Source organism: Hoplias malabaricus, chromosome 8 (assembly GCF_029633855.1).
Source record: "Hoplias malabaricus isolate fHopMal1 chromosome 8, fHopMal1.hap1, whole genome shotgun sequence".
In the NCBI taxonomy this organism is placed as follows: Eukaryota; Metazoa; Chordata; class Actinopteri; order Characiformes; family Erythrinidae; genus Hoplias; species Hoplias malabaricus.
In genome coordinates, this window is record NC_089807.1 from 13,797,223 (window position 1) to 13,823,342 (window position 26,120).

General features: G+C 41.1%; 1 protein-coding gene across 4 annotated transcripts in view; it reads left to right on the top strand.

Moving 5' to 3' along the window:
• Positions 1-26,120, top strand: part of zmiz1a (zinc finger, MIZ-type containing 1a) — a 144,420-nt gene that overhangs the window by 10,153 nt on the left and 108,147 nt on the right. For all 4 annotated transcript variants that reach the window (XM_066678777.1, XM_066678778.1, XM_066678779.1 and 1 more), the window contains exon 2: positions 21,170-21,288. The gene's annotated coding sequence lies outside the window, so the exon portion shown is untranslated. The remainder of the gene's footprint in view (positions 1-21,169; positions 21,289-26,120) is intronic.

Here is a 26,120-nt window from a genome sequence, read left to right on the forward strand (position 1 = left end):
GCTGACCAGCAGCAGCAGATCTTTATGGTTTAAAAGCAGTTTGCTTTAAATCTCTCTGAAAATACAGTGTCAGAACAACAAATTCTCTCTAATTGCTTTTTTGCCTTTAGTCTTTATAATGGATTAGAAACATTGTGTGAGAAACATTAGAAAATATTATTTGTTTAAGAGCACAGAGACCCACCTAGAGACTGTAAACATTATGTTTACAGTGTTAAATCCATTAACAACAGAAGGTTTGTTTATCCACTGATAGATCAGTTTGGTTGGTAATCATTCTAATGCCTCTCTAAAGGATCATAAAATGTTGCTGAATTTTCATTCATTCATTCACTGTCTGTAACCGCTTATCCAGTTCAGGGTCGCGGTGGGTCCAGATCCTATACGGAATAACTGGTCGCAAGGCAGGAACTCACCCTGGAGGGGGCGCCACTGCCTCACAGTGTGACACACACTCACACATTCACTCACGCCTATGGACACTTTTGAGTCACCAATCCACCTACCAACGTGTGTTTTTGGACCGTGGGAGGAAACCGGAGCACCCGGAGGAAACCCATGCGGACACGGGGAGAACACACCAAACTCCTCACAGGCAGTCACCCGGAGCGGGACTTGAACCCACAACCTCCAGGTCCCTGGAGCTGTGTGACTGCGACACTACCGTGCCAAGTTGCTGAACAGTCTTAGTTATATATTTATCCAAATAAAAGAAAAGGCATCAGAGAGTCTTAGGTATGCAATAGAATGATAGATGCTAGTTGTTGCAAGTTGTTAATGGGAAGACTGTAGTAGATTATATGCAACAAAATGCGTTTCTACAGGTAAACACAAAAAACGAGCATGACAATGGATGTGGATTTTGAGGTTTTGAGCATTGAAACACTGGGGGTGGCTGTTGCTGTTGTTTTGGTGGTGTGGTCTATGTTGGGTGCATGTGTTCTTAGGGCAGCTCACAGCTCCTGACTCTGCATCTGCAGTAAGTGGTCACCAGGGACGCATGGCACATGCCAGCTCGAATTTACACTGCGGCCATCCGACGAGAAACAGCCTGATCAGGAATAACAGCCGGATACGCTTTACCCTCTTGCTATTGCAGGTTATGGACAAAAGCCAAGTGCCATTTCTTTCTTTTTTCACAGTCCATCTAGAACATCTCCAGGCTATAATTGAATGCTACTGAAGGCAGCGCTCTTTAGCCTAGCCTTTAGAACCATCTTCATGTGCACGGTTGTCTTTCTGATTTTGTCTGGAATTCTTTTGACTTTGGAACGCCGGAATGGAGGAAACTCAATCCGGAGTGGCCTCGAGGGCTTCTTCGGCAAGAGAATTCCCACCCAAATAGCTGCCAACACCCACAGAAACATTTATGTAGGTCTGCTTTCAAGGAAGGGAGCGAACTCCTGAGCCTGAATCACGCCAATGCCATTGACAACCCCAGCAGGCGAGGGTGCTTGTTTATTAGTGTTGAAGTGGGAAGACTAAAGCTGCTGGAGTGTAAGTGCACAGGGGCTGCTGCTCATGTGTCTGCAGCACCACTAATTAGCATGAAAGCAGTCCTAACAAAGAGAGCTGATGCACATGTTTATTTATTTAAGAATATCCTAGTGGGTTTTTCAGAGACAGACTCTACCTTCTTAATTAAGAAAGAAGCCAAGCTTATGTCTTAACAAAACTTTGAAACTTCCTTAAATGTGTTTACTTTTTATTTTTTTAATGGGAAATTAAGCTGCATGTTTGGCAACCCTTCTTCTAATAAAAACTAAATGGACAAACAACAATAAACAAAAAAAAATCCCAAAAATCTTTTCCTAGACAAACATCAGGAATCCACGATGCTGTTTTTCAGTTATCGATCTCACTCTGTGCTTGGCTGATTTTTTTTTTTTACCTTCCACAGTTTGTCTGTGGCTTTAAAAAACAAATGCCCAACAAATGAGTTGTTTTTCCACAGCAATTTACCTCTAAGTAGGTGTTGGTGTTTTTTTTCGCCAAGGTCAATTGTTCTGTTTGTCTTGATATAAAGATAAAAATTGTTTATTAGTCAAAGGAATAACAGTGTTTTGTTGAGAATTGACCCTTATAATGAGGCAGCGTAGCCTGTGTTGTTAGCTGCAGCTGGTGTCTAAAGAATTACCACACGTGACTGCCTTCTGGCCATGGTTCATCAGCTCAACTGATATTGAGTAATGATAGTGGCTGGATTTTCGTAAACCTTCCAAATTTACTCAGTGCCGTTCCAAGGTTCTGTGGCTGAAAGCAAGCCTTTCACAGTAGCAGTCTCTGTCCCTGTTCAGCGGTGGCTCTTGTTAGAGGAATTGAGAAAGCTTCCAGCCTGTGTCTAAAGAGTGCTTCCCATTCTTTGGCTGCGCGAGTGGAGGTGGGGTTGGCAGTGGCAGTCACGTGAGCTGTAATTGTATTTGTGTTGGGTTCCTTTCAGGCTGTCGCTGTAAATCTGTTTGACTCGTCACTTTGTAAATCATTATGATAGCTAAAAGCCTTTTTATTTAATTTGGGGAGGGGGGGGGTGTTGTTGCTCTCCTGAGCAATTATTATTTTTTTGTTTGTTTGTTTCCTGCTGCCTCTGGTAAAGATATTAATAGCTGTATGAGTGCTATTTCAGAACTTGGGGTACTTTTTTAGAGACTGTTATTTTGCAGATATCTTTCTGAATATAAATGCATTCACACACCAGAGAGTGAGTGTTGTAAACAACAGAGCTTATGTTGTTTGCTGATATTGCAAAGATGGCAAAGCATGCATTATTATAGGAAACGTATTACTGTAATATAAATGATTAGATATTTCTGCATTTGTAACTGATTGGGTCAAGTGGGGTGAATTTCAGTGTCTGGGAAATGTTAAGTTGGCATGTCACTTTCTAGCCAAACTGGTTTTGTCTGGTAGAAGCAAGACAAAGTACATCGTGTCCTAAATATCAGCGTTGTTTGTTGTCTGATAAACATCTCAGAGCTCCTCCATTCTCTTCTTTGCCACTTGTGCCTAGCATCATGCATGGCAGCAGACATTTGTCAACCTCTGTTGATGTTCTGTCACTTGAAGCACTGGGGGCAATGAAAGAAACGTTAACTCACAATATTTTCCAAGCTTTTTTTTCCCCTTAACCGATCCATTCGATGTTAATAAACATACGTAAAATATATGTATATTAGAAAGTAATTTAGGAACTGAATGATCAGTTTTTAATGTGCTGTTGCCTGTTGCTCAGATAATAAATATGAAACCGGTCACAGTCTCAGTTGGACAAATCATGAAAATGGTTTTTACTTAGCTTCATTCAATTTGTGATACTGGCAGTATTGCAGTGATTGCCAAACACGGTCCTTAAAAACTAACCTTTAAGTACTTGGATATTACATGCCACAACGTGTCTAGAAAATGACAGTGTGCTCAGTTGTTTTTAATTCATTCATTTAAGTGGAAAGGCAGACAGCACCCTGAATCTAAATTTGCTAATTCATTGTGGAACGTCAGATGCATGTTAATGCACCTTCTTCAGCATGTTAGTCATAAAATATGAAGTCATTACTTTGTTGAAAGCCCTACAGAGTTGTAATAGTAATGTGTAAAGATCATTCATTCACAGTCCCAGCGATTAAGAGTGCGTGTTACATGTTACCAAAGTAATGTTTATTGAACTTTAAAACAGTTTATGTAGAGAATCGTGGGCTAATACTGTTATCTCTGAGCACTTTTGTAAGTCGCTATGGATAAAAGCGTCTGCTAAATCCTGTAAATGTAAATGTATCTTTAAATGTCTTATAAGACGGTAGATTTTATGAATAGATTCATGAGGATTAGCGTAGCAAAGAAAATCTTTGTTTATTTGTGAATGCCTTCAATTGCAGAAACATGAATAACGTAGATATTTTAGCAAAGTTTTTTGTCATTATCTAAATATTTTGCTGTTCTGGAATGCAGTAATTATGTCATTTGATAAATCTTTGGCCCAAGCTGTAACATTTATCCGATATGCTTCAAAGATTATCTGCTTGTACTGGATGTTATTCCAGTGTCATTATGCATTTAAAAGGAGGAATAAAATATCTGCTCACATTTAAAACTTCAGTAGTAGTCATTTATTATAGAAGCATTTTTTGTAATATTTTCAAATACTCATTACATCTCAATAACTACCAATATATTAACTATAACAAAAATAACAAAAAACCCATATAATCATTCCACTAGGACCGAATGAAATGAATGTACGGCCTACCTGTCTGCCTACTTACCTACATCACGACCTGGCCACATGTGCACATTCTAGTCTGCTTATGTACTTTTCTGAATTTATGGGGTGTAATATTTTCAGTTCTTTACTCTTGCTGGTTTCTGCACAATGACCTAAAGCAGCTTGAACAGAGCATGTCAAAGTGGACAAATGTGCCACTGCATATTGGCATTAGATTGGAATAGGCCATTGTTTCAAGTATTACATAGAAAATAGTTGCATTTTATGCTGTCCTATATGACTGTTGCTCTTAATTGTAGAGGTATGCATGAGCCGTATGCTTTCTGTATGGTCTTGGAAGACCATATTCCACTGGGCAGTGGAGATTTAGCAGAGGGCTGGAATTTCTCACAGTTGCCTGTCTAACAGAAGTGGTGCTTGTAGCGAGCCAAGCTGAAGCCTCACTTCTGGAAAATATTGGTTTTGGAGGCAGTGAGTAAGCTGTCACAGTGTAGAAGCTTTTCTATTCATGATAAGTTTGGCTTTGTGAAAAACAGCTAGGGCTACATTACGACTGCTTTGCTGAGAAGAACTATAGCCGGTTGCTAAGACATGATCTCATTTTGAGTTTTCAGTTATCTAAACAACTGAGCCGATAAAGTGAGCTGTTTCTCTTAGGTATTTTTTATTTCTCAGCACAGCTATATATGTGTTTTATTCGGCATAGCTCTGCCTCATTTGATCTAACGGTGTAACAGTTGATTAAAATTAAAAGTCTGCCATTATAAACACTGTAAATTTAAGACACATCATGCTGCTGCTTAGCACTGCTTCTCCAACAGATGTGGGTGAAGTGTGAAGCTGGATGGGACTAATTCTATCTTTCTGCGAACTATTTCACTGTTTGTTTAGTTTTTATGAGGCGTCACAGAGCCAAAAGCAGTGTGGACGGATTACACTTAAGCCTGTCATTCACAGGTGCTCTCTTTCCCTCTTCTGATAACTAATTAAGTTATGACACTTGTTTGGCAAGAGGCCCATGTACTGATGGATTGTGAAATAATTATAGATGGCATTAAGAATAGAGGAGGAGGAAGATCAATATTAGATGTTTGCATAAGCTCTTTGCTAAGTAGCTAAAATGCAGAAATTCATGTCTGCTGTATAATGCAGTGGATAACTCCCTCACTCAGTGGTAATTCGTTGGTGTACATTTGAACAAGGATGATATATAACTGGTCATACGGTTTTTAATGATTTGGTAAGTTTTCTGTATTATCCTGCACGTAACCCTGCTTTACATGGTGTAATTGACTTTAATTCATGGTGCAGATGATCAGGTTTAAAGTCTAGCCCCATTTAAACCTGGCACAAGTAGAGCTCTCAATAACTGTATGCTTGGACTGCTCACTGTAATTGGTATGTTGTGATTTGCTCTCAGTAACTGAAATGAATTTTCTGTATACTGCAGAAGATAAGCAAGGACGGTAAGTGAAATGGGAAAAGGTTGCTTGTTTTTTTTTTTTCCCTTCTTCCTCCTCTTGCTTATGCAGCGAGTGCTTCTTCCATTATACCCTGCATTTGACTGTGACTGAAATCAAATAAATAAGTGTGACTGGCTGAGAGCCAAGGCAGAGATTACTGGCATAGGGATTGCTGTCAAAAACATCTTGGAGGATAATTAGTAGTGCTCTATCACTGCTGATTTTGCTTCTTAAAGCTACGTTTATGAAGGCGCTGCTCTGACCTGCTTTTGTCTGGAGGGTGTGTGATGAATTATAGCAAAGTTATCACCGAAGATAAAATATTATAACCCAGATTTCCTGTGCTTTAGATAATAATTGTGCTGTGAATGATTGAGAATGTGTGTGTTCACCCTTTACTCAAATTATGTGTCACAGACCCCCCTAAAGCAAATGAACTCTACTTATAGGTTTTCTGTTGTAAGGTGTTTTAGATGTGGTGAGTCAAAAGCTCTTGTTGGTTTATAATTATAGGAACACTGCTTAAAATGGGGGGAAGAGACTGAACATAGTGTTAATAATCTCAGTCTGTTGCAGCAATTTCCAATTTGGAGCTATGAATAGCGCAGGGTGGTTGTGTGAAATTTGATCATTCTCAGCATTTTACACCCATGCTTTTCGGATGTGATTGTGTTAACCAAGTTGACCTTTAAATCACACTGCCTGAAAATGTTACAGCAACTCTTTCCTTGTAATCCTTGCCGGGTTTTGAAATGTTAGGTATGTGCAGATAGGATCTCTACAAAGTTGACACTGAAGCGGTACCAATGTGCTCTTACCCATTATCTCGAATGAAAGGTCATTTGGTAGTTGGAAAGTACAAATAAGAAGCACGAAAAAAAAAAAAAGTTTAGATGTCATTTCAGGATCCTGGCAAAATCAATGGTTAGAAAAAAAGGGAAGTTGGTCTGGCAGGAAAAGTACTCAAGCTTAGTGAGTGTACTGGGATCCTGGATTATCCAGACATCTGAGGAAAGCCTTGACCTCTGAAGGGATTCCCCAAATCATCCAAGCATTCAACCGTGGAACCATAAGTTTTTCCACCAGAATTCAGGGGCTCAAGAATCTTTTTCCACATGATGGCTATTTCAGTGATGTAATAATCTGGAAGTTCATAAACTGGACCCCTGTCTATATATTTTTTATCTTCAAACATATCTGAATCAGTGCTACGCAGCCCTGATTGCCTAGGCCTGTTTGTACTGGGAGCTAGGAGAGCACAAAACTTTAGCTTTGGAGGACAGAGACCTTTGGCAGTGGGCTGTATTGTTTATTGTTCACAGGAAAATGTCTTCATTGTTGGCAGTTCTCTTCCAGGTGTCTTTCACAGGACGGAGGCAGCTTGCTGTGGTTGTTTTTAAAGATCAGATATAAAAAATAAAAACACAAATATCAAGCAGTAATTTATCACATCCAGAAGGAACTAACATTGCTCCAGATAGAGATATACTTGCTGTTTACTACACGGTCATGTACCCGTCATGGCTGCCTTGGGCATCTTGCATCCGTTTGGTGCGTAGGTTATGCATGTTCTCAGAAAATAAACACTATTGACGAATAGTGTATGAAAGCAATTCATAGACAGAAGCAAGGTAGTAATTTTAATGTTAGAGCTGCAATGTTTATTGGAGCAAGTATTGTAACAAAAAAAAGTTATTGTGGTTAAATCATGATTAACCAGTCGCGTAACCCTGTATTCTTCCACCGCGCAGACCAAACACGAAGTTCACGTTACGACGTTTACGACGCAAAATCACTTAAGTTGAAACAAAGCTTTACACAGTAAATGGGAGATGTGTCGTAACCACGAAACATCGTAACTCGGGACTGACATAACCCGAGGACCTCCTGTATATGGAAACATATTGGGGTGAAGATTGATTTGTAAGCAGCATTAGCCTTGTAGCTCCAGCACTGAATACAGAAGGAAGTTATACCTATATGCTGATCGATTACACATTGAGGCAAGTGGAAAATTGTGCAAATTGATTTATTTTTTGACAAACATTTTCTTTAATACAAGATAGAGTTTGAACACAGTGTTCGACATGTCATGAATTGCACCTGCTCAGAAGAAATGGAGAGCTTAAGCATAGTCATCAAATATAGAAACAAGCTACTCTCTTGTGTTTGCTAAGAGAAGGAGCTACGGTCGTTTGTAGGCTTCAGTGTCTCCTGAGGCAGGACAATGGCTTGCTGTGAAGCTGATGCTGAGAGCTTGGTTTCATTGCCCCTGGGTTCCTGGGCTTTGATGTCGTGATGCCAGGGCAGAAAGCACTCGCATGCGGACCCTAATTGGGAGAGTGGCACCAAAGGACTTTGCACGGAGCCGCTCTGTGTTCCATTACAGCGCGTGGGAGTGAGAGAGACCATGCAGTTTGATTATGCTCGCTGTCAGCTGAAGCCATGACCTAATAGAAAATGTTCATCCATTTGGAAGCTCATTCTAGAGCCAAATTTAGATAATTTCCCCTGACTTTTTTGGGCATAATGGTATATATCTCACATGTTTTCAAGCGTGAGACCTTGAAAGCACATTTTTCCAATCTGGTACTGTACTGGTTAAACTTATTCTATGTTGGTTGGTTGTCTGTATACTGTAGGTATTAGAGTTTTGGTAGAAGCTATCGTCTGGTAGGATGTTTGCTGTGAGCAGAGAACCTGTTGGTCAAATGGAGTAAAGCATGGATTTGGTTTTATTGAGATAATATTTCTTAATTTCCTGGTGAGTGTGGTTTAGCCCTTCAAATTAAGTGAGATCTCAGAGTGTAGGTCCTCCACCTTCAAGTGAGATCGTATACTTGAGGGAGTGAAGTGTTTTGGATGGAAACCGCATGAATGATTGATAAAAGAAGCAGAGCTGCCTAAAATCGTCCTGCTCCCAGGTTATCAATAATTCAAAGCACTTTCTGTATTTTGGTGGCACATGAAATATCAGTCACAAGTCTGAAATCTCAAGATGATCATCTCTGTCAGAGGAATTAGTGGTTTGTAGTGATTGCCCCCTCTCCCTGGTACAAAAAAAAAAAAATTAATTTCGCCCAGGGTGAGAGTTATTATTTTCCTCCTCAACAGCATTTCATGCTAGAAGAGTACACACAAGAGTTTTGATTAAAAATAAGAGTGCTCACAAATTGGTGTCTCCAGCGTAAAAAGAAGTAATACTTCATGAATACGCTGTCGCATTTATGGCTAGACCTCCGTAATTAACCTTAGCTAACCCAATCTAAGTGTTTGGAGTCTCCAAAAACGTGACATGAAATATGTCCTTTTTAACCTAGTCATGTCGCGCCACCTCGCTAAGAACTCCCGACTTTCACATAATTTACTCAGAGGCGTAATCATCGGTTGAGTGTGCTTTCACCTCTGGCAGTACAGTGACAGGTTGACCTTTACCTCGCGAGGAGCTAGAGCCGAGCGTGCACGGCTACGCGCTGATGTTTGTGTTTGTTTTGTCATGTCTCTAGTCACAGAGAACCCACAAGTTGAAGAGAGAGAGTAAATTGGTGATGCGAAACCGGGTGGTTTTTGATTCAGCGCTTAACCAGGCTGATCATAATCTCAGTCTAACACTTCCACACTGCTTTCTACACACACAAGGCTCTTTGCAGTTAATCCACTGGATTCTCTTCTCCTCTTAGCCACTTTCAGGTAGGACCTAAGTTCAGTCCATTTGCATTAACGTGGAAACACAAAAGGATCTGAGAGAGGAAATTGCCTCTTGTAAACACAATGGCCTTTCCTCCAACTTCTCATGATAATGTCCTGAGCGGCCTTGGGGCAGACTCTAGAACATTCCATTGAAGAGTGCAGTGAGCTCGGCCTGGCCTTTAGCCTGAAATGGCAGAGAGACATATGTGCGGATGTGTGTGTATTTGTATGTGTGTGTGGTGGGACATGGAGCCACAAAGACTTGCGCAATAATGTACATTTTCACAAAATTATATTGTCTCCAGAATTACTACCATGATTAAAATGTAACACTAGTCTACCACTACCTTACACTGTAGCTTGTCATGGTGTCAGGAAACGAGTTAGTTATTTAGAGCTAAAAACAAAATCTCTTTCCTAATGAAGTCACACCGGTGGTATATGGCTTATTAATACTCTTCTCATCAGCTCAAAACTGTGTTTATACTGCTCCAGTGCGAATTTTTTACTACTTAAACGTTTGTTTGCTTGAAAACTGTTATTTGAAACTTTAGCAACCTTCTGGAAAAAAGGCATGTTTCAAAGCTCTTCTTTTAATGCGTGAGTTGTAATAGTGTGTAACACTGTGATTTGTTACTTACAAATAAGAAGTACATTAAAGAGCAGGATCCAGAGGCTCTTCAGCAGAAAAGAGCTACACGTGCTATACAAATGCAATCTTGATTGTATTGATTATAATCCCGAAGCTAATACCAGCACGATATGCTGCGGTGTGCGTGCGACGTTCCAGCCTTTCCAGATTGAGGCGGAGAAGCTGCGGTTTCGTGACGGCTGTGGGAGTGCCGGAGGGACGTATACACACTTCTGTCTCCTCAAGAAGGTTCAGGCACAAAAGCAAACAGAGACGCCCCACTTTTTCCATGCCATAGACCTGATTAAGCATTGCTGTGTGTGCTGGAGCATCCCACCACACTCAAGACCTCCCATTAAGTGCATGATGCTAGCTACAGGCACATACATGACATTTCCTTGTATGAGCAGTTCTGGAAAATTGAAGTTGGCAGTCTCCCTAGGTGATGAAGGGTCGGGGGGTTGTCCAGTCATTATGAGTAGATACATGGCAGAGGCAGTCTGAAAGCAGACTCTGCTTGTGATAGTGCTGTTTTTTGCAAAATAAACACAGCCTTGTGTGTTGTTTGATCCTGTTGAGCCATGCCCATAACAGAGGAGGTAAACTACAGCTGTTGGCACAGAGGGGGCAGAGATAATTTACATCTTTTGACGTTAGTGGCCACTGCTGACTTTATTATCGCATGGCTGTGATCAGCTCGCCTTGTCACTTTACTGAAATATAGTCGCGCTCTTGTATCAACAACCAATATTTACATAATCCTTTTCCTCTCGCATGGCTTCGGTAACATGCACATCCGTGTGCCATGTGGTTAGATTTACAGATGGAGATTAATTTTAGCACTACGAGTGGCACTTAGGCACGATCCATGAAGCAGATCTTGAAATCGCGGCCCTGACCTTTTGAGCGCCGTCGATGTGCTGGTGAGATAGTCCCCACACTTCTTCCTGATGTGAAAATCAGCCCAGTTTGTGTTTAGCTTGGCCAAAATCTTTTTCTCTGCTCTGGGCGTTTGTGATTCCCCTTGTTTCAGAGCTATTAATGTGTGAACACTGCTTGATTTGGAACGTAAACTCACCCTTTGGAATTGTAAGAAGTTGTCACCCAAAACTTGCGGCATGTGTCGGACTGTTTTGACACTTATCTAAATTGCCTCAGCTGTGATCCAAAGGGGATTTTGTGTTTGTCCTGATTGCCTGAGATGTGGGGAATCGAGCGGAGTTTTTGCGCGAGCAGCCCTACGGGCCTGTGGGGAGCTGCAGCAGACACCGTTGAAGTTTATTAGTTTTTGTCCTTTTAAATTCATAACGCAGGTGTTTTTCATTGACACACTGCATCAAGCGCCGGTGTAGTAGATAGAGTGCACTGTGCTTTACATGATAAACAGCCTCGAAAATCGAACTGCAGCAAAACTCTAATTTATTTAAGGCCGAAAGGAGCGGGCAGAAGTGTAAATGCATTAATGCGCCGTGTGCTCACTTCAGCTGCTCACTCCAAGATAATGAGTCAGTTCAAACAGCCGTCTGCTCAGTCTTCACCTGTGGATGGCTCAGACAGGAGAAAAGATCTGCCTGTTACACGTGCACACACACACACACACACACACACACACACTCACACACACATATATGCATACTGCATACACACACTAAAGCTCTTTTAAAAGCAGGAACTGAAACCTGCCTGAAATGACTGCCATCACGGTGGCTATTAAAAGGAGCGGTGGTTGGAACTGATAAGCTCAGTTTGCTTATTGCACGGCCTGAGTGTTGGGGGCAGAGGATTATTGCCACTTGTGTATATTTCTGCTGATGCATTTTTATCCCTTTCTGTCAGGTGGTGCTTATTAGAAAACTTGGCGCTGATGCAGAGGTGGGAGACTTTTACACACACACCCCCCTCCCCCCAAAAAAAGGTCTCACGTTCTACAGACTTAAAGAGGTAGTTTGGCAAAATATCAAATTTTGTCCCAGTTGCTACTACAAGTTGCCATCTCAGTTTTTAGAACTGTTTAAGGTTAGCTAAATATGTATTTGCTTGCTGTCTTTTTGCTGTTGTAACACTGTGCTCCATGGTCCTGGGGGGCGAGGTTGTCTCGTTTCACTGTGTATATGAAATGCCAAATACAGCTTCTCTGGCTCTGCTTCTGGTTAATCAGCAAAGACATATTTAGCATCTCAGGTTCGTTTCTTCAGTTTTACACTAGAGCAGTGATGCTAATGTAGCTAACAAGTTATGAAAGTTTAAGATCACCAGTCAACACTGTGGAAACACCATGCAGAAGACATGGTACTGCCTTTTGCACGTTGGCAATTCCAGTTGTATATTTAAGGTGGAAAAAGGCAAGAGGATGCTAATCTGCTAATAATACTGGATATGCCTTAACTTCACTTGTGTTCATGACCAACCCCAATAAATAAATATATAAACAAATAACTAAAAATAAAATAAACCTTTAGTGTATTGCAGTGTTGTGGTTAATGATAAACATTAGGAAAGAAGAACTTCTGATGGAACGTTCCGCTGACTGTTGAAGTCTGCTGCTTTTGCCGCTGGTGGTGATGGAATATTTGATTGCTGTTCCAATAAAAATATTACGACATACAATGAGAGAAACCACATAAGCAAGTGTATTTGAGATCAGTACTCTGAGATCACTTAGGGTGGTTTGGAATGCGTGTGATAATTGAGGCATACAGTTGACATTATAATGTACATAAGATGTAACTGATTATAATAATTTAGCGTTGTTTCATTTCCTTTTTTTGTACTATGCTAAAAATAGTGCAGCAATGCTAAATTATTATTCATTCATTCATTCGTTGTCTGTAACCGCTTATCCAGTTCAGGATCGCTGTAGGTCTGGAGCCTACCCGGAATCATTGGGCGCGAGGCAGGAACACACCCTGGAAGGGGCGCCAGTCCTTCACAGGGCAACACAGACACACACACATATTCACTCACACACTCAAACCTATGGACACATCTGAGTTGCCAATTCACCTACAAACATGTGTTTTTGGACCGTGGGAGGAAACCGGAGCACCCGGAGGAAACCCACACCGACATTGGGAGAAAATGCCCTAAATTATCATAATCATTTACATCATATCTTGTGTATGATTAGAATTATTTAGCATTGTTGCACTACTTTTAGCATGAGTACATCTTTAGCTATAGTCAAAATGTAAAGAGTGTGGACAACATACATCTCTTGGCTGTTGGCCTACTTATGGTGGTAGATGTGTAATTTGAATCATTAGCTTTAAAGTGTTATTCGTGGTACAGTTTATTTTATGGCCATAAATGCGTTCACTGTGGGATTAAATTTTAAAGGAGGAATTACACATTAAACAGCCCTTTCCCTGCTGACACAGTAAGGTTCCTCCGCTATAACTCCACTGTAACTTCTCTGTAACACTCATTTCCCTCAGCGAGCGAGCCGGAGCCTCCTCGCCACATTGAGTCAGTGCTCCTTACGTTATTTACATAAATGATAAACACGGCGGACGCTGGGATTGGCGGCGTAATCCACTTGCAGTGTCATTAGGGAGGGAGAGAGAGGAAGGCTATTACAGGGCCGCTTCATCAGCGTGCCTCACTTAGGCCTTTTATGGAGGTAATGGAAACCTCTCTCATTAAGGTGCCGCTCACTGTTGCGCTGAGAAACATCTCTACCGAGTAATTGATCTTGTTGGTCTTTAGTGCTGGAGAGTGGCCCTGAAGCGCCGCCCGTTTGCTGCATTCATTTTTCAGCTCCGTCACCGCCGCCCTGCCAGCACCAGCCCCATCACCTTTAGTTATGTTGGCTCTGCTGAGCACCTGTACACTCTGTGCTCTTAATGCATATTGCCTTGTGTAGAGGGGCCACCTTTCTTCTGATGTAGATGAGTCTTTTACCTCTGCGTGGATTATAGTCATTTACCAAGGATATTACAATGAGAATTTAGATTTTATCAAGGATAGCATAGTTGCTTGTGTCCTTAGCGCTTGTCCTTTGATATTTGTCAGCCCTTCCATTTCAGTTAATGGTGGCCATTTCCGCTCTGCAATATAAAATGAAAGGCCACAGGTTGGAATACATCATGCTGAGCAACGTATTCCTGGCAGTTATCTATTTATCTTTATCATAACTGGCCTGTATTTATCTTTTAACATTAAGTTGTCCCTATAGACGGCATGTTTGTTTTGCAGAACCCTTCTGCTGTTTTGGTGCACGTTGCGGCCGCGTGGGGAACTCGGAATTGTCCGATATGAGTCACTGTGGCTCAGCCTTAGGTCTGCACTTGCATCATCACCATCATCATCATCATCATCATCTGCTACTTAGCCTTTAGGAGCACCCTTTTCCCATCATTCGGACCCATTTGGCAACGGGGAAAACGACCACATTCGTTCCCTCAATAACCAGATCCTTGATCTCGTTTGTTGATGTGGTTAAGAGTCAGCCGAACAAGACGTATCGCAGGCTTCAGTGGTGAAAAGCTGACACACAGTTCGCATTACTGTAATGCTGCAATGATTATTTAAGACACTGTCACTAATCAAAGGACCGCATTTGTGTCTTACTAGCCTAGAAAAATGGTTTGCGCCATGCGCTGAGCTGTATTTACCGTTTGGAGTTTCACTGCAGTTCATCTCCGACAGGCAGCGGTTGGTATGAATGCACTGAGTGGGACCGCTGTAATGTTTCTGACCTTTTGTTACCGTTGACTGATGAGGTATTGGTTCGGGGGGAAAATGAGATATTTCCACTGCTCTCTGTGACAGGCGTATAAATGAACGCATCAAGCAGCATGATTCTCTCTACAGCACAGCTTTCTCTTCTGTGAGCAAGCTGTCATTGATGCACATGGAGAATACCTTAGGATTTTTCACAACTGGTTTAGTAGTGTCATTATTATTATTAATATTATTTATTATTATTATTTTTTTTTATGAGGATCCATTTTACTTTATTTTTTCTTCAGTCAAGAGTGAATATGACAATGGCTATTCCTCCATATAGCGCTAATAGCTGCCACTCTTTATGCCTTTATGGTCTCAGCCCTTGTAATAAGAAGCACTTGCTATCACCATGCGTCATTCTGCCCTTGAGAAGACCTCTGACATCCCACTAAAGTGTTACTCATGAGCAGGCCTGCGTGAACCATCACAGTAATCTCGAGGGTTAGCGGTCAGTCTTGCTTCAACACTCTTAGATACTAGGAATAATGTTTTCAAGCTCAAGCCATTGTAAAATTGTGATGCCAATGTTAAGGTGTATCATAGTTTAAATGATGGCCTTCTGATCCGTCTTTTTTACCAACAGACTTAACAGTTTACAAGTAAAAGAGTGTCTCTTACAAGTGAATTGCGGTATGGGAAGTGCAATGTGTCATATCATGATCAGATGACTAATGCAGTAAAATGAATCGTTAATCAAGACACTGGGGAAGTGTGCTCAGCATGAAGCAAATTACCTGGATTAGCATAGCAAAACTCTGCATAATTTACCTTTACTGCTTGGCGGATCCTCCGGTAGAGAAGGGGCCCCGTTAATTACTGCCGTGGTAAACAGCCAGTCAATGTGAAGGGGCTAAATGGAATTGAGAGAATGGTGGAGAGAAAATGGAGCTATAATTTTATATTTTTATCATGTTTGTTTTCATTTGCCACTCAGGAGCTCCAATTCCAGACAGATGACTCAGTTTGTACAGCAGCAGGTTTGAGCAATGGGTTTTGAGCAATTTCTTCTTCGAATCAGAAAGTCTCCTTCATCTGACTGTGGAGGGAAAGAGAGGTGCTATAGACATGCCCTGGAGTTTGCTTTTGATGCAGTAAAGAGATGATATTAATGGCACAGTTAACAGCTCCAAAATAACTTTTCAGATCTAATATTCTCAGCTGGCGTCTCTAAATGCAGCATGTTTGCGCTGAGCTTCACTTTGGTGGTTTCATTAAGAAATGCATGAAAAAAATCACAGTCTCTAGTGGTTTTGCCATTGATTGTGTTTAGATTCCTTTGAGAATGGAAAGGGGATTTATTATCTGCTTTCAATACATAACCCACCAGAGGCTGTGTAATGAAGCTCTAGATTTTCTTTTGTTGTGGCACTTTTCGTCACTTCATCTGAATTAAATAAACGCGCCATCTATCTGTAGAACTGTGGTTTACTCAGCTGCATACGTGAAAATGTGTCGGTAGGGTATAACACTAGTAGCACACCAGAATGCTAGCCTCAAGACGCAATTAAAATGGATGGAGTGAATCACAATTGCATTAACTCTGGGCAAATTATCATTCTTATTTGTAAATGAATTGTGGCATTTAAGGTTATTATGCAAAAATGGCAGTCTAATAATTACTCTGCAACACTAAGCTGTAATGCTACACACAGCAGCAAAATTCTGATCACATAAATACACTTCCTTGCTGTGTTTCATAAATATTGCAGAAAAATAACACCCACGTTTTCTGTCACTGAATTTATTCAACATTTATTGCTTCCTTGCGTCTTTTAGTAAGAAATGTATTCTTTAAAGCAAATGGTGTAGGATAGAAATCTGGCTAATGACAGACTATCAGACTGAAGTGTTTGCATTCTCCAGCTAGCTTCTCAGGCAGGATGATGTTTTTAAAATCACTCCTTTAAAATACAAGTTGTCTTCATGGTTTCTTTGAAGGTTTAATCTGAGAAAACAGAGAGACATCTTGGGGATTATTCTAAATGTCTACAACGTCAACAGGGGAGGACTTGTAACATAGCTGAGAAGGCTTACGTGCCAAAGTAATGACAATTAGAAGGGTAGAGTGGCTCAGCCAGTGTAATTTCAGGGTCAGTATGTTCAGGGCCTGCAGTTAAGCCTTGCCATTTAAACACGACGGTGTGATTGGAATTACATCTCACAAAAACCCCTCCGCACTGTTGCATGTTAAGCAATGACTTTTTCAATGAGAGACTTGTTACTGAAAGGTTAGTACAGAAACTACTTTGCTGGAGTTTGAACAGGCATTTGTGTGATTGGCACCCACATTAAGGGAGGGGAGTGAACACATTTCAACTAAGAGGAAAGGAAAATGGCTTGCGGTTAAGTTCAAACTTCAGAATTAAATGTGGGGCCTTGAAGCCTATGGTGAGGGATGATACGAGCCAGTGAGCTCAGTGAGCTGCCTGCTGAGACAGAGAACACTCCGCCGTATCACACTCAATGCAAACAGAAAAAGTTTATCATTGGTTTAAAAATTCTCCTGAACTGCCCCAAAGCCTTCCATGCAGATGTGCAGTGTGTTTGCCAAAGAGAAATTCAAAATGAAATAAAATGTAGGTGCTTTATGTCACTGTGGGTTCAGGTCCTACTACACGTGTGTGTATGATTCACAAGTGGTTACAACACAGCTGCATGTACCCCTTTTAAATTGCGCCATTCAGGTTGTGCAATATCCCAAGGATTTTATTAGAAATGACCTGTTTGAGGGAAACATGCTCCAAACATTTTATTGTTGACATTTATAGTGCAGCTCCACAGGAAATAACAGATGATGATATCATTCATTTGAAAGAGAGACAGCAGGACTAGGTGGAACACTTGACCTGTTTGTTTGGGGAAATGGTATTCCTTTGCTAATTTCCCTTTGATAAGTATCTGACAGCTCATAGTCAGGCGCTTTATCTCCGGCTGAAGAAAATGGTTTCTTCAGAGTGTGAATTGATTTTTGCAGGAAGCCAGTGCCACACAGCATCTGAAAGAGCTCACTGCTTTTTTAAATTGCACCCATTTTTTGGCTTTTCTATTTGCATGTAAATTATCAATTACTGCTTTTGGCAGGCCTCTGCCACCATACTTCTGTCTCAAATGAGAGAGTGCTGTTAAAGGGGGAGCTGTGTTATTTCACCTTAACAAATCATTTTAGTACTCCCCTCTCCAGCTGCAATTACCAACTGTTTGCTCCGTTGGCTACATTGATTTATTTTTTTTCTGCATGTCTCTGCGTTTAGGCTGGTTGGGGTTTTAAATTGAATGGAGAGTGTATTATGAGGAGGTAAGCTGTGCTTTAACGTTCTTCTCAATTCCAGGGCATCTCTTACGGCATTGTACAATGGAGTGAGAGTCGTACAGTCGAACACTGAACCCTTCAGCCGAAGCATTTAGAACTAGATGTGAATGAATCCTCAGAAAGAAAGAAGTGATAGGTGCCTGCTTCATCAGTGGAGTGGGGCATGTCGGTATATTGTAGGCATGAAGAAGCAAACTATATGGAAAAAAGATAGTAGGTAGTAATTTACTAAAAACATACATTATGGTAGGTCTGCACTGGTTACGTTTAGTTGGCTCTGAGCAGGAGCCATCAATCTCTTCAGTGTTTTCTGGCCACGTCGGCAGCATTTAGGTTAAAAAAAAAACCCTACATTTATAACAGCTGAAATTGATAGCGTTTTACTAACGCTGAAAGCTCACAGTTGATTATTTGGGTTGTTTTTGCTGTCAGTATTGGCTTGGGGATGTGTGCCTTAGTTCAGTAGGCTGCTCTGGCCAGGTTTGAATCAAGGAGTAAAAGCTGGCCGCCTCTGCGGAATATGAGCCAACTTTTGTTCTGCTTTGGCCAGGTTCTAATGACAGTGGGGATCCTCCAAACATCACCCATCTTGGCTGTAGCCTGCCATAAATCTGGCTTGTGGAGTATGTGTAGCGTTCATAATATGATCTCCACTTGGACGGATGAAGCTAATAATGCAGGTTCTTCATATTCTCTGGGAAACGATCACAAAGCATATGTACACTATAATAAACAAAGGCTGTTGACTTCAGGATACATGGCATTTGATCTGACAGAAAGATCCGCAATTCCTTCAAGTACCTCCAATGGTTAATATTCAGCACCAGTGAAATGATGTAGTGTGTGCATCTGTTTCTATTTTTTTTTTTGTCCATACTTCCCCACCCTCTGAACGCAATTGCAGATCTGCACCAAATTTTCTACTACATTTATTTCCTCATGAATGTTTGCATATTTCAGTGATTGCTTTCTAGTAGATTCAAATATGCAGGAAAGGCAGACTCTCTCTCCGGGAGTGAAGCATGTACTCATTTCAGTCTCTCTAATTGTGTTTGTGTAAAATGGTCAATTGTTCCACTTGCGCATAGAATGACGTAGGTTAATAGTGCTATTTTGCATGGAGACATAATGATAGAGGATCCTTTTTTTTTCTGATGGCTGACAGTTATTTGAACTGAGCTTTGTGAGAAATATACTCAGCATGTAGCCCTCTTAGTAGAAATGTTCACTCATGAAAATCTCAATTTTATAGCTTATGTTTATGAAGCTTTATTTTTATTCACACTAAGCTTAAACAAATGAAAGTACATTCTATGTATAAGTTACATTCTCTAGATTTTGTGAGTAGTATTAAGACCTGTGAAATTTACTGGGCTCCCTGACCACTTACTATAGCTTAACCAGGGCTGTGCAGCACATTACTTATGGAGTGTTCATCATCCTTTCAGTGAAAGACGTACGTGTCTCTTACTCGGAAAGCCAAGGCTGTGGGCCATTCCAATCCGGTTAACAGCTATCCAAGCCTGGTCCAGTGAGAAGGCCTTGTCATTATCACCTTCAGATCCCTTTTACACGGTGCTGCTTGACCTTCCTTACACTGTCACTCTGAGAAGGGTCCTAGCACATGGCCCTGGGGCACACTCTCATGCCAAGAAACTTAGAGTCCGCTCCGCCATCACTTATAGGGAGTTAATAGCCGCTTAATAGGCTTACCTGTCAATGTGCTATGAGTTGTGAGGTCAGTAAATTAGATTTGGCACTGACATGTACCACCATACATGTTTATGGCACTTCAGCTTCATAAAGTATCACCCCTTTCTCTTTTACCCACTCATGCTCGTGCCGTCCTTACCTTGCAGTGAACTGTGAAGGAGCTTAGCCAGGCGTTCAGGAAACGTATTAAACTGTGGTAACTGCTATATGTAATGAATTTTGGATTAGGAGCCACAAAGCGGCTCTGTGATAACCTTTTTGGAAGGACACTGTATGAAAGCAGGGGGCTGTACCGCAGCTGGATGCTGGGACAGCTGCTTGCAGTTAGAGGCCTACGTTTGATGTCTGTTCAGACAAACTAGAGATGTCCCAATCAAGTTTCAAACTTTAACATTCGGTATCGGTTGATACTAATTCCTCATCCAGTGTGCTTTTCATAAGCAGTGCAGCCTTGCAATGCACATTTCAGATACTTAAACCATAGCAAAATCAATGAAATTAATACAGTAGGCTCCATTAAAAGGTACTTGAAAAGGTTGTGATGAAATCATCCAATTTTTATTATATTCACAGTAGGGGTGTGTCATATCGTATCATGTGCAATAATATCGCAAAGGTTTTGGAAACGATAAAAAACGTCAATACCGTGATTATTGTGATCTTCTGACTTGTTTACATAATGACATCATGCAGTAACACGTAATATGGCGTACATTCATTACGCACAGAGACAGGAACGGTGGAAATATGCTCTGCGTTCAAAAATTTGCCAAAAGATGAGTGACTTCAGTCGTGTGGAGGTGGTTTGTATAAAAAATATTTTAAATAGTGAAATTTTTTATACAAACCACCTCCACACGACTGAAGAATCAGAATCTTGGAAAGTTACGGTTATTTACAAAATAAGCAAATGTTTACATATTTATTTGTTGTTTCTTCTGAATGTTTGAACTTTTTAGATTAGTACCAAAATAAAATGTATTTAAATATAATATAAATAAGAAATTAAATATATTCTTTAATATAATCAATATTAATATAACATTTATTTTGTTGCATTAGTGTGTTTTTTAAATGAATAAAAGTACTTTCAGCGTTTTTTCACATCGCCAAGAATATTGTCTTCGCCAGAATATCCTGAAATATTGTGATGATTATTTTATGGCCATATCAAACACCCCTTATTACCAGTGTAGTACTTTAACCTGCTATATTTAGTTTTCCTTTTTTGATCTTCTCTTCACACAAACACAAAACCTGTGGCGGATGCACCAGAACTGCTCAGGACATCTCAGTGTTGCAGGAAATGTCAGCTCGTCCGGGGCCGGCGTGTGAAGTGAATCACCCAGCTCCAGAGAGGCCTTGGGAGGATAGTGTAATTTTGAGCGGAGTGTAACGTGTCCTTTATCTCGTTGCAGGTGCTGTGGAGTCCGGTGTACAGCTGAGCCTGGAAAGGGACCTTCCCCGCGGACTATATGAAGGGAGGGGAGGGGGAGGGGGGGCCACAGACAAGACGACAAGCCTGCAGAACAAACAGGTTGGAATGCCTTTACATTTTGTGATAGCTTTAAAATAATGTTGGGGCGGGAAGCGTGGGTGTAATTATATATATTTTTCCTTTTTTCGAGCCAGTGTGACCCAGAGACTACAGTTCAAATCCTTTTCTTTACCTCTTTTAAAATTGTTTTGTTCTGTCCCTGGCTTGACATCATCACTGTTATCACAGATTTCTTCATCCTTTTGTTTGTCTCTCCTCTCCTTTCACAATTGCCCTCTCTGTGCTCTGCCCACAAATATGTTATTTTCTAGCAACTGTTGCAATATTGGACAAGATTTACAGAATGTTGGCAAAAATGCCCTTGTTTCAGAATCACAACCTAATGTTGAGTTGCTGGCGTGCCGGTGCGACGTGGTTCTAGATAATAAAAAGATATATGTTAATACCTTTGACATTTGTTTGGTCTACATCTTTCTGTAGGCTGAATGGTGTCTTTGCCAATGTTCTGTCAAGCTATTCCAACTTCTCAACTGAGATATTTGTAGGTAAATATGGATAGGTCAGTTATAAGTTGTGTGGAGTCCTGCCACACAGCAGTCTTGCTTAGCCCTGTACATGATTCATGATCATAAAGTGATGCTACTTAGCCCCCCGCTGCAGGCTTATTGTTCAGTTATTAATAGTGTGATGACACTGTAGATATGTTCTAGTCACTACTACTGACTTCTACATTCTCTGCTTGGGTAATATAAGAGTTTCAGTCTGTTTGTACAGTAGTGCGAAGTGAGGATATTTACAGCATTAACCCGTTGAACCCAGTGGGTCCGTTAAGCACTCATGACTAAATTTTCACACATAAACAAAACACCAGCCCTTCAAAGAACCTTCCCTTCTCGTGCAGAGGGATAGCTGGCAGTTTTCTTGGTCATTTGTTGTGAAATGTTTGCACATAGAGGAAGTTTGTGCCCAGCGCATTATGAGCATGACGAGCAAGCTGCGGGTTAATCTGAGCAACCTGGAGGCCTGTGAGTAATATGCGGCGGAGGTGCGGCCGAGCCGAGGCGTCTGGTAGTGTTTACTCCCTGCATCTGAGCCTGGCTCACGTCTGTGGATGCCTCGGGCCCTCAGGGCCCCAGCACCTGCATAATGGAACAACAGAGCGAATTTCGGGGGGAGTGCGGAGGGAAAGAGAGAGAGAGAGAGAGAGAGAGACAGAACAGGAGCGAGGGCGAGAGGGAGAATCAAATAACAGAAGCCTGGGCTTCTTACTGCAAACGTTTCTTGTTTTTGACTTGCACCAGGAAAAGATTTTCATGACTCGATAGGCTCATATTGATAATATTGAGCAGCCCCGGCATCGTTTCATAAGCATTCATCTCACCTTTTTTTCCCTTTTTTCCCTCCCTCCTTTCTGTCTGGCATCCCATGGCTGAAAAACTAAATTCTTTGAAATGACTCTTCAGTGCCTTACACAATGATTTAAAAGAATATATTTATATAATTTTCCCCCCGCTAGCTTTTTAGTGAGGGATTAAGAATTGGGCCAGGCAGAGAAAGGGAGAGAGAGAGAGAGAGAGAGAGAGAGACAGAACTTGCAAGCGAGGGAGAGAAAATAAATAAATAAGGGCGGCGGTAGTTAATCTCGCTTAGTGCAGTGTGAATGCTGAGCAGTGCTGTGGCCTGACAAACATCTGCCTCACACACAGCCGAGTGGGATCAGCTAAAGCGATTAGCGTGCTAACGTCAGCCTGTGGAGACTGGCGCTCGGCTACAAAAGCCAGAACGCCAGGCTCTCCTCCCACACTCCACCTGGAACACTGACACACAGAGAGTGAGTGAGAGAGAGGGAGAGAAAGGCCCAGCTCCAGCGGCAGCAAGCCACACACTTCAGCTCTACACCCAGCGCTCTGATACTCATCTGCACACGCAACAAAGCCACGAGTGGCTCTGAAGATCCCGCAATCTGGTTTAGGATAACAGATGCTTATCACCGCCACTCCCCCCAACACACACACACACACACTTTATCTTATGTCAAATGTGTGGCTTAGTGATCACAAAATATGTAACGAAACGTGCTGTTCATTAGGGTATAATTGTAATTTTACACTTCCTTTGCTCTCAGACTGGGGCCTCTTTCAGATAGAAGAAATCCTTCCGTTGTGACTAGCAAAAAGAGACTGTATCCTGCACAGGCTTTCACAGTTAACCTCATTAAAGGGAAGGAGGGGTGATATTTCCTGCAAGGGGTTTCTCTTGCTATTTCTTTCGTTTTTTTTCTTTCTGCCTCTCACGCGTGCACTCTTTCTCTCTGACTGCCCCCTCTCCTGCCCCTTCTTTCTCTTTCTCTCTCTCTCTCTCTCTCTCTCCCTCCCCTCCTCTCTCTCTAATTCTGAACCATTTCTCAGTCTCTAGCTGCAGCAGAGGCAGCACATAGCTGTACAGCATGTTTAAAAATGGGGTCTGGACTTGTGTGTGTGTCGGGGGGTGTTATAGAGAGAGTTGATCTTTTCCTCAGATGTGTATTTTCTACTCTCCAGCCCTGTTAATCTGCTCTCTCTTACTCAGCCCTTTACCACCTGCACCATTAGCCGATCCTACAGAAATATGGGTACATTTAGCCCTCTTTTGAACTTTCAATTTTTTCTCCCTCACTTCTCAAGCGAGTTTAAAGAAGACTTTAATCCATTTGATAATACAACACACCTAATAGTAGTTTATTTTGAATCCTGGCTGTATGTTTTTATGAAGACAATATTTTGCCTAACCACATATAAACAAGGGATTTGACCGTCTTTAACTTCTGTTAAAACTGTTGTTAAAAGCACTTGCTTTAATCATTTACCTCAAAAGTTGCTTAGGAGCGCACAGGGAGATTATTCCCAAGCTAGAACTTTCCTTAATATGTTAAAGAATATTTACACATGTCATTATTTATAACCTACATTCCCTTTATTGCTCTTTTGTACACGGTTAGTAAAGAGTATATTTATATTGGTGTAGCGATGTCTGCAAACATTGGAAGAGCAGTGCAGTTTTCAGCAGGAGAGTCGTGATTTTTCCTCCTGTCCAAAGACGAGTAAAGCGGCTTGATCCAGTTTTACGTGGTGCTTTTGGATGAGGATGAGAACATGTTTCTGTATTCACGGTGAGCAGCAGCTCGTGGTATGCAGGGAGAAATGAAGTTGACAGGAAAGTTCTTTCTGGGAGTGCGCTAGTGCCACATGGTGTACATGATAAAGTGAAAGGATGTCAGCACTCACAGGATTAGCTAACGCCACAGGAATTAACATCAACATCCCAGCTCTTCTAGCACCCAGGAGTTCAGCCCCGTTTGATTTCTGTCCCCCATGTGGTGTTTACTTGTAGAAAAATGTTCTTGTCTGAAACAAACAATACATTTTAATTCTTCTTTCTTGTGTTTGTGCAGTTCAGTGGGAATGTAAGAGTGTTTTTAAGAATTACTCAAGGTTTCCTCTCTAGGGAAAAAGGGAACAGGCCAGGATCTGAAAACCTGCCAGAGATGCCTTAGATTAGGTCCAGATCAGCACAAAAACCGCTCTCAGGGAAATTCGAAATAATTTTTCTGTGAGAGAAGGTTAGGAAATAGAAGGAATAAAAAGACTTGTGATACATGCTAGGTATCACTTCTCTTAGTAGTTTTTTATGGTTTGGTTGAAGGTCAGTTACAGAAGTAAATTCATTAATTCATTCAAGTGTTTGACTGATAAAAAAGTTTGCCAGTTGGAAAAGTATCCCTCGTAAACCTTAGATGCGAGATAAACCAGTGTGTTTTGAGGATTCAGTGTTTTCATGGTTTTTATGTCAACATTATTGGTTAAAAACCCCCAAAAGCAGCCAAAAACATTCCATGCCTCAACACTCAAACACAACACACACGGAATAATATTTGACAGTATTTTTCAATATTTGACAGACCCATGGAAAGCAGACAGTGATATCTCCAAGTAAAGCACAAGATACAAAACCTTTCTCTGGAAAACTTAGGGTTGTGTAAAATGCAATAAGAAAAGAGTTAATAAACAATAAGAGTTTTGTCTCAGCAACTGGATCATATTTTGTAAATGTATACACATGTGGCATTTATTGCTTGCAACACACTCCAAATATTCACTGACAAAATAAAAGTGAACTTTTATGGAATAATTCATTTATAATGTTTAGAAATGTCCCATTTTTAGAGGATAAATATAAAAGATAGAACAGGAATTATAGTGAGACATATGCCACCATCAAGATCAAATTCTCCTGGGAAATCCATGGTTATTTCAGCAAGACAATGCCAAGCCTCATTCTTCACATGCTACAACAGGCTTTGTAGAGTCAGAATGTGTGTGCTTGACTCCTATGTCTATACTCAGACACTCTCTCTCTCTCTCTCTCTCTCATATACATATGCGCTTTGGTGCATTTTAAACAGCAATACCAAATTTTAACATAAATAAAAAAAAATGCTAATACAATTGTATCATGTTTTATCCTAATATTAGATAGTATTATAGTTCGTTAGTATTAGATACTAACTAAATTTGTGGTTATTCTTTACCAAAATGTACTCAGAATATCCATATTTGATGAACCCAAGATCATACATCTACCATCTTAGCACAGGCAAAACGGCATTAACTCTTGAGTGTGGGACAGATGTGACGGTTGGTCTAAAGATATCTCTTCTGCCTGCCAGTGCTGTGAGCTCCCTCCACCACCCCCCCCCCCCCCACCACCACCACCACTTGGATGTCCTTCAGTACACTTCAGGAGAAGGCTGAGAATGGCATCCCTCAGGACACTGCATCTGTGCCCTCTTTATGCAAATGACAGCAGCACCTAGGGAGGGTTGTCTAAAAGGG